This window comes from Leptodactylus fuscus, chromosome 1, assembly GCF_031893055.1.
Source record: "Leptodactylus fuscus isolate aLepFus1 chromosome 1, aLepFus1.hap2, whole genome shotgun sequence".
NCBI classification, from domain to species: domain Eukaryota; kingdom Metazoa; phylum Chordata; class Amphibia; order Anura; family Leptodactylidae; genus Leptodactylus; species Leptodactylus fuscus.
Genome location: NC_134265.1, coordinates 231,418,995 through 231,429,008, shown reverse-complemented (window position 1 = coordinate 231,429,008; position 10,014 = coordinate 231,418,995).

The window sequence follows — 10,014 nt, the reverse complement described above, 5'->3', positions numbered from 1 at the left end:
ACTGTACACTGCTGACTTTAGACACAACTCATCCAGCTGTTACTTACAGAAGTACTCCGATGACTCTGCTATAGTAGGCGTTATCACTGATGGTGACAATAGGGAATACAGAGACTTAAACTGGGATTTTGTTGAATGGTGCCAGCAGAACCAGCTCAGAATTAATGCTGGGAAGACCAAGGAGATGGTGGTGGACTTTAGTAAACGGAGAGGTGCTCCGAACCCAGTGGAGATCCAATGGACATGTATTGAGATAGTCAGGACCTATAAGTATTTGGGTGTGCTCCTCAATAATAAACTAGACTGGGCTGATCACCTGGAGGCACTGCACAGAAAGGGCCACAGCAGACTCTACCTGCTCTGGAGGCTGAGGGCCTTCGGAGTCCAGGGGACACTTCTTAGGGCCTTCTTCAACTCTGTGGTTGCTTCAGCCATCTTAAAAGGTGTTGTTAAAACAAGAGAAGACTGAGTGTAGCAGGGCCAGCAACTAAAATCCCTTCTAAGCCACTTTTAGGCCGAAGCCCCACATTGTGAAAACACACCGACTTTGCTGCGCCGGAAATGCAGTGGCAAAAAACACTATGTCTTACAGCACCTGCAAAGTGAATGGGACTCTGGCTAATCCCATCCACACACTGCAGAAAAAAATACCTGCATGTCAATTACACCTGCGGAAACGCTGGCATTAATATATAGGCATAATAAGGGTAGAAAGTCTGTGAAGAAAAATGCTGTGGGAAAAAATGTGATGTTTTTGTGCCACATAGGGCCTTAGTCTCAATGCACTAAAAAGCTGTGTATTACTGTACAATGTATCTTCAGCTGCAGGAGCTGTGTATTATTTTGTCACTCATACAAGGTATCCTAATGTGACAACCCCTTGAAGCTATACTGACAACTGATAATGTTTATAAGCATGTAGCACAGTAGCCGTCCCCATGACATTATATGTGGAAATACATGGGAAATGTTCTATTCTATTAGGATTATAAATTATGTAATAATTTATAAATCTTTTCTATTTTGGTAAAGGACAAGGACTTTTGTTTTAAAACAAAAACTATGCACAAACCTTTCAGGTCCCATGGAATAGGCAGGTCCTTAGACTATGGTATGCACATCCCCAGGAGGGAGATATGGAAAGTTCATTAACTAGATTTACAAGTGGAATTGATTGAAATGGCATTTCCATCTATCACGGTTAGAATGGTTTGGTATTAATGGTATATTGCTCATCATGGGCCCAGAATGGAATGTCTTCCTACTGTGAAGAGAGAGCAGCAGAAGTCTTAGTTAAGTCTTTTTTCTTCCTAGTGACCCCACATTATTTGCTGGTGCTGTATAAAATAAAGGGCACATCCATACTAGTTATTGTCTTTACATTATTTGAGAAATTTTGTCTAAAAGATAAAATAACCCTTTGTTGGTCTTATATACTGCTCAAAAAAATAAAGGGAACACTTAAACAACACAATATAACTGCAAGTCAGTGACACTTCTGTGAAATCCTCCTATCTAGTTATGAAGTAACACTGAATGTGAAGCAATTTATCCTGCTTTTGTGGAACAGACAACAGGTAGAAATGATAGGCAATAAGCAAGACCATCCCTATAAAGGAGGGTTCTGCAGGTGGTGACCACAGACCATTTCCCTGTTCTCATCCTTTTTGGCTCTTGTTTTGGTCACTTTTGCATTTTGTCATTGCTCTTACGTCTAGATGTAGCATTAGGCGTTGTCTACAGTCCATAGGATGGCACATCAATGCAAGCTGTGGCAAGAAGAGTAACTGTGTCTGTCAGCAGTGTCCAGAGCATGGAGCAGATACCAGGAGACAGGCCAGTACACCAGGACGGTTGAAGGGGGCTGTAAGAGGACAACAACCCTGCATCAGGATCTCTCCCTCCTCGTTTGTGCAAGGAGGAACAGGAGGAGCACTGCCAATGGATCTCCAACAGGCCACCAACATCCATGTGTCTGTTTAATCTGTCAGAAACAGACTTCATAAGGATGGTATGAGGGCCCGATGTCCCGACTACCAGAAAACAGCAAGATTTGCAAATTTTACATTGGCGCCCCGTGCTCTTCACATATGAGTGAAGGATCCCAAAGAGCACATGCGGCAGAGTCTGGAGACACTGTGGAGAATGTTCTGCTGCCTGCAACATCCTCCAGCATGACCGGTTTGGCAGTGGGTCGGTAATGGTGTGGGGAGGCATTTCTTAGAGGGCCGCATAGCCCTCTATGGGCTAGCCAGAGGTACCCTGACTGCCATTAAGTACTGAGATGAAATCCTAAGACCTACTGTGAGACCATATGCAGGTGCAGTAGGCCCTGGGTTTCTTCTGATGCATGACAATGCTAGACCTCATGTGGCTGAAGTGTGTCAGCAGTTCCTGCATGATGAAGGCATTGATGCTATGGACTGGCCTGCCCATTCCCCAAATCTGAATCCAATACAGCACATCTGAGACATCATGTCTTATTTCATCTACCCACTAACGCCATCTTGCACCACAGACTGTCCAGTAGTTGACTGATGCTTTAACGCAGGTCTGAGGAGATCCCTCAGTAGAACATCTGCTGCCTCAACAGGAGCATACCCAAGGATTGGACCACCGAGCCTCATCGCCTTGTCTTGAGGCATTTCCACTAAAGTTGGATTTGCCTGTAATTTGATTTTCCCCTTTTGATTTTGAGTATCATTCCAATTTTAGGTTTTATTGTTCTAATGCATTACACTTAGAGATGAGCGAACACTAAAATGTTCGAGGTTCGAAATTCGATTCGAACAGCCGCTCAATGTTCGTGTGTTCGAACGGGTTTCGAACCCCATTATAGTCTATGGGGAACAGATACTCGTTAAGGGGGAAACCCAAATCCGTGTCTGGAGGGTCACCAAGTCCACTATGACACCCCAGGAAATGATGCCAACACCTCTGGAATGACACTGGGACAGCAGGGGAAGCATGTCTGGGGGCATCTAACACACCAAAGACCCTCTATTACCCCAACATCACAGCCTAACAACTACACACTTTACACACTCAATACCACCTCTCTGACAGTAGGAAAACACCTTGAAACATGTGTATTTGGCACTTGCAGTGAGGAGAGCTTGTCACCAGCAGTGAATTTGGCCCTTGTAGTAAGTTGAGGTTGGCACCAACATTTGTTTTGAAAATCAGGGTGGATTGAGCCTCTAACCAGCAGAGTTTGGGCAAATTCATGGTGGAGGGAGCCTCTAAACACCCCAGTTTGGGCAAATTCATGGTGGAGGGAGCCTCTAAACACCCCAGTTTGGGCAAATTCATGGTGGAGGGAGCCTCTAAAAACCCCAGTTTGGACCAATTCATGGTGGAGGGAGCCTCTAACCAGCCCAGTTTGGGCAAATTCATGGTGGAGGGAGCCTCTAAAAAACCCAGTTTGGACCAATTCATGGTGGAGGGAGCCTCTAACCAGCCCAGTTTGGGCAAATTCATGGTGGAGGGAGCCTCTAACCAGCCCAGTTTGGACCAATTAATGGTGGAGGGAGCCTCTAACCAGCCCAGTTTGGACCAATTAATGGTGGAGGGAGCCTCTAACCAGCCCAGTTTGGACCAATTAATGGTGGAGGGAGCCTCTAACCACCCCAGTTTGGACCAATTCATGGTGGAGGGAGCCTCTAAACAGCCAAGTTTGGACCAATTCATGGTGGAGGGAGCCTCTAAAAACCCCAGTTTGGACCAATTCATGGTGGAGGGAGCCTCTAACCAGCCCAGTTTGGGCAAATTCATGGTGGAGGGAGCCTCTAAACAGGCCAGTTTGGGCAAATTCATGGTGGAGGGAGCCTCTAACCAGCCCAGTTTGGACCAATTAATGGTGGAGGGAGCCTCTAACCAGCCCAGTTTGGACCAATTCATGGTGGAGGGAGCCTCTAAACAGCCAAGTTTGGACCAATTCATGGTGGAGGGAGCCTCTAAAAACCCCAGTTTGGACCAATTCATGGTGGAGGGAGCCTCTAACCAGCCCAGTTTGGGCAAATTCATGGTGGAGGGAGCCTCTAAACAGGCCAGTTTGGGCAAATTCATGGTGGAGGGAGCCTCTAACCAGCCCAGTTTGGACCAATTAATGGTGGAGGGAGCCTCTAAACAGCCAAGTTTTGGGAAATTCATGGTGGAGGGAGCCTCTAACCAGCCCAGTTTGGACCAATTCATGGTGGAGGGAGCCTCTAAACAGCCCAGTTTGGGCAAATTCATGGTGGAGGGAGCCTCTAAAAAACCCAGTTTGGACCAATTCATGGTGGAGGGAGCCTCTAACCAGCCCAGTTTGGACCAATTAATGGTGGAGGGAGCCTCTAAACAGCCAAGTTTGGACCAATTCATGGTGGAGGGAGCCTCTAAAAACCCCAGTTTGGACCAATTCATGGTGGAGGGAGCCTCTAACCAGCCCAGTTTGGGCAAATTCATGGTGGAGGGAGCCTCTAAACAGCCCAGTTTGGGCAAATTCATGGTGGAGGGAGCCTCTAACCAGCCCAGTTTGGACCAATTAATGGTGGAGGGAGCCTCTAACCAGCCCAGTTTGGACCAATTAATGGTGGAGGGAGCCTCTAAACAGCCAAGTTTTGGGAAATTCATGGTGGAGGGAGCCTCTAACCAGCCCAGTTTGGACCAATTCATGGTGGAGGGAGCCTCTAAACAGCCCAGTTTGGGCAAATTCATGGTGGAGGGAGCCTCTAAAAAACCCAGTTTGGACCAATTCATGGTGGAGGGAGCCTCTAACCAGCCCAGTTTGGACCAATTAATGGTGGAGGGAGCCTCTAAACAGCCAAGTTTTGGGAAATTCATGGTGGAGGGAGCCTCTAACCAGCCCAGTTTGGACCAATTCATGGTGGAGGGAGCCTCTAAACAGCCCAGTTTGGGCAAATTCATGGTGGAGGGAGCCTCTAAAAAACCCAGTTTGGACCAATTCATGGTGGAGGGAGCCTCTAACCAGCCCAGTTTGGACCAATTAATGGTGGAGGGAGCCTCTAAACAGCCAAGTTTTGGGAAATTCATGGTGGAGGGAGCCTCTAACCAGCCCAGTTTGGACCAATTCATGGTGGAGGGAGCCTCTAAACAGCCCAGTTTGGGCAAATTCATGGTGGAGGGAGCCTCTAAAAAACCCAGTTTGGACCAATTCATGGTGGAGGGAGCCTCTAACCAGCCCAGTTTGGACCAATTAATGGTGGAGGGAGCCTCTAAACAGCCAAGTTTGGACCAATTCATGGTGGAGGGAGCCTCTAAAAACCCCAGTTTGGACCAATTCATGGTGGAGGGAGCCTCTAACCAGCCCAGTTTGGGCAAATTCATGGTGGAGGGAGCCTCTAAACAGCCCAGTTTGGGCAAATTCATGGTGGAGGGAGCCTCTAACCAGCCCAGTTTGGACCAATTAATGGTGGAGGGAGCCTCTAACCAGCCCAGTTTGGACCAATTAATGGTGGAGGGAGCATCTAACCAGCCCAGTTTGGACCAATTAATGGTGGAGGGAGCCTCTAAACAGCCAAGTTTTGGGAAATTCATGGTGGAGGGAGCCTCTAACCAGCCCAGTTTGGACCAATTCATGGTGGAGGGAGCCTCTAAACAGCCCAGTTTGGGCAAATTCATGGTGGAGGGAGCCTCTAAAAAACCCAGTTTGGACCAATTCATGGTGGAGGGAGCCTCTAACCAGCCCAGTTTGGACCAATTAATGGTGGAGGGAGCCTCTAAACAGCCAAGTTTGGACCAATTCATGGTGGAGGGAGCCTCTAAAAACCCCAGTTTGGACCAATTCATGGTGGAGGGAGCCTCTAACCAGCCCAGTTTGGGCAAATTCATGGTGGAGGGAGCCTCTAAACAGCCCAGTTTGGGCAAATTCATGGTGGAGGGAGCCTCTAACCAGCCCAGTTTGGACCAATTAATGGTGGAGGGAGCCTCTAACCAGCCCAGTTTGGACCAATTCATGGTGGAGGGAGCCTCTAACCAGCCCAGTTTGGACCAATTAATGGTGGAGGGAGCCTCTAAACAGCCAAGTTTTGGGAAATTCATGGTGGAGGGAGCCTCTAACCAGCCCAGTTTGGACCAATTCATGGTGGAGGGAGCCTCTAAACAGCCCAGTTTGGGCAAATTCATGGTGGAGGGAGCCTCTAAAAAACCCAGTTTGGACCAATTCATGGTGGAGGGAGCCTCTAACCAGCCCAGTTTGGACCAATTAATGGTGGAGGGAGCCTCTAAACAGCCAAGTTTTGGGAAATTCATGGTGGAGGGGGCCTCTAACCAGCCCAGTTTGGACCAATTCATGGTGGAGGGAGCCTCTAAACAGCCCAGTTTGGGCAAATTCATGGTGGAGGGAGCCTCTAAAAAACCCAGTTTGGACCAATTCATGGTGGAGGGAGCCTCTAACCAGCCCAGTTTGGACCAATTAATGGTGGAGGGAGCCTCTAAACAGCCAAGTTTTGGGAAATTCATGGTGGAGGGAGCCTCTAACCAGTCCAGTTTGGACCAATTCATGGTGGAGGGAGCCTCTAAACAGCCCAGTTTGGGCAAATTCATGGTGGAGGGAGCCTCTAAAAAACCCAGTTTGGACCAATTCATGGTGGAGGGAGCCTCTAACCAGCCCAGTTTGGACCAATTAATGGTGGAGGGAGCCTCTAAACAGCCAAGTTTGGACCAATTCATGGTGGAGGGAGCCTCTAAAAACCCCAGTTTGGACCAATTCATGGTGGAGGGAGCCTCTAACCAGCCCAGTTTGGGCAAATTCATGGTGGAGGGAGCCTCTAAACAGCCCAGTTTGGGCAAATTCATGGTGGAGGGAGCCTCTAACCAGCCCAGTTTGGACCAATTAATGGTGGAGGGAGCCTCTAACCAGCCCAGTTTGGACCAATTAATGGTGGAGGGAGCCTCTAACCAGCCCAGTTTGGACCAATTAATGGTGGAGGGAGCCTCTAAACAGCCAAGTTTTGGGAAATTCATGGTGGAGGGAGCCTCTAACCAGCCCAGTTTGGACCAATTCATGGTGGAGGGAGCCTCTAAACAGCCCAGTTTGGGCAAATTCATGGTGGAGGGAGCCTCTAAAAAACCCAGTTTGGACCAATTCATGGTGGAGGGAGCCTCTAACCAGCCCAGTTTGGACCAATTAATGGTGGAGGGAGCCTCTAAACAGCCAAGTTTGGACCAATTCATGGTGGAGGGAGCCTCTAAAAACCCCAGTTTGGACCAATTCATGGTGGAGGGAGCCTCTAACCAGCCCAGTTTGGGCAAATTCATGGTGGAGGGAGCCTCTAAACAGCCCAGTTTGGGCAAATTCATGGTGGAGGGAGCCTCTAACCAGCCCAGTTTGGACCAATTAATGGTGGAGGGAGCCTCTAACCAGCCCAGTTTGGACCAATTCATGGTGGAGGGAGCCTCTAACCAGCCCAGTTTGGACCAATTAATGGTGGAGGGAGCCTCTAAACAGCCAAGTTTTGGGAAATTCATGGTGGAGGGAGCCTCTAACCAGCCCAGTTTGGACCAATTCATGGTGGAGGGAGCCTCTAAACAGCCAAGTTTTGGGAAATTCATGGTGGAGGGAGCCTCTAACCAGCCCAGTTTGGACCAATTAATGGTGGAGGGAGCCGCTAAACAGCCCAGTTTGGGCAAATTCATGGTGGAGGGAGCCTCTAAACAGCCCAGTTTGGACCAATTCATGGTGGAGGGAGCCTCTAAAAAACCCAGTTTGGACCAATTCATGGTGGAGGGAGCCTCTAAACAGCCCAGTTTGGGCAAATTCATGGTGGAGGGAGCCTCTAACCAGCAGAGTTGTGGGAAAGCAGGGTGGAGGGAGCCTCTAACCAGCAGAGTTGGTGGAAATCAGGGTGGAGGGAGCCTCTAACCAGCAGAGTTGGGGGAAATCATGTTGGAGGGAGCCTAGTATTAGCAGAATTGTGCAACGCTTATGGTGGATGAGTATGAGGATGCGGAGGAATTGGAGAGGTTGAGTACAGACATGGAGTTTCATGTTGGGGTGCTTTACACAGGTGGGCACAAAAATGAAGGCTCTATCCAGTGGTGGTTCATTTTTATCAAAGTGAGCCGGTCGGCACTCTCAGCTGACAGACGGGTGCGCTTGTCAGTGATGATGCCACCGGCTGCACTGAACACCCTCTCAGATAGGACGCTGGCGGCAGGACAGGACAGCACCTCCAAGGCATATAGGGCAAGTTCAAGCCACAGGTCCAACTTCGACACCCAATACGTGTAGGGCGCAGAGGGGTCGGAGAGGACAGGGCTGTGGTCGGAAAGGTATTCCCGCAACATGCGCCTATACTTCTCACGCCTGGTGACACTAGGACCCTCCGTGGCGGCACTTTGGCGAGGGGGTGCCATCAAGGTGTCCCAGACCTTAGACAGTGTGCCCCTCGTTTGTGTGGACCGGTGAGAACTTGGTTGCCTACTGGAGGAACTGCCCTCCCTGCCGCCAACGTCACATGCTGGAAACATCTCCATCATATTCTGCACCAATTGCCTGTGGCAAGCATTGATGCGATTGGCCCTCCCCTCTACCGGAATAAAAGACGAGATGTTGTTTTTATACCGGGGGTCAAGGATAGCAAAGATCCAGTACTGGTTGTCCTCCATGATTTTGACAATACGCTTGTCGGTTGTAAAGCACCCCAACATGAACTCAGCCATGTCTGCCACAGTGTTAGTTGGCATGACTCCTCTGGCCCCACCGGAAAGTTCAATCTCCATTTCCTCCTCATCCTCCATGTCTACCCATCCGCGCTGCAACAATGGGACGATTCGAAGTTGCCCGGAAGCCTCCTGTATCACCATCACATCATCGGACAACTCTTCTTCCTCCTCCTCCTCCTCCTCCTCCTCCATTAAACGCAGTGAAGCGGACAGATGTGTGGACCTACTCTCCAGCTGTGACGGATCGGATGCTATCCCTAACTCCTCTGTGTGATCTGAGTTATCCCTGATGTCAATCAGGGATTCTCTCAGAACACACAAGAGCGGGATTGTAAGGCTCACCATCGCATCCTCAGAGCTCACCCTCCTTGTGGACTCCTCAAAGACCCGTAGGATGTCACAAAGGTCTCTCATCCATGGCCACTCATGGATGTGAAACTGAGGCAGCTGACTTTGTGGCACCCTAGGGTTTTGTAGCTGGTATTCCATCAAAGGTCTCTGCTGCTCAACCACTCTATTCAACATCTGAAACGTTGAGTTCCAGCGTGTGGGGACGTCGCACAAAAGCCGGTGTTGTGGCACATGCAGGCGTTGCTGGAGAGATTTTAAGCTAGCAGCGGCTACTGTCGACTTGCGAAAGTGGGCGCACATGCGCCGCACTTTCACCAGTAGCTCTGGAACATTGGGGTAGCTCTTTAGGAAACGTTGCACCACTAGGTTGAAGACGTGGGCCAGGCATGGAACATGTTGGAGTCCGGCAAGCTCCAGAGCTGCTACCAGGTTCCGGCCGTTATCACAAACGACCATGCCTGGGCCCAGGTGCAGCGGCTCAAACCATATTGCCGTCTCATCGAGGAGGGCATCCCTCACCTCGGAGGCAGTGTGCTGTCTGTCCCCCAAGCTGATCAGCTTCAGCACAGCCTGCTGACGTCTACCAACGCCAGTGCTGCAACGTTTCCAACTCGTAGCTGGGGTCAATCTAACAGCGGAGGAGGAGGCGGTGGCGGAGGAGGAGGCGGTGGCGGAGGAGGAGGCGGTAGAGGAGGAGGAGGAGGGGGGTGTTCTTCTCGTGTCCCTGCCAGGAATGTTAGGCGGGGAGACGAGGTACACCGGGCCAGTTTGGGAAGCAGTCCCAGCCTCAACTACATTCACCCAGTGTGCCGTCAGTGAAATGTAGCGTCCCTGTCCGCATGCACTTGTCCACGCGTCGGTGGTCAAGTGGACCTTTGTGCAAAGCGCGGAACTAAGGGCCCGCCTGATGTTGAGTGACACGTGCTGGTGCAAGGCGGGGACGGCACACCGGGAGAAGTAGTGACGGCTAGGGACGGCATAGCGAGGTGCCGCAGT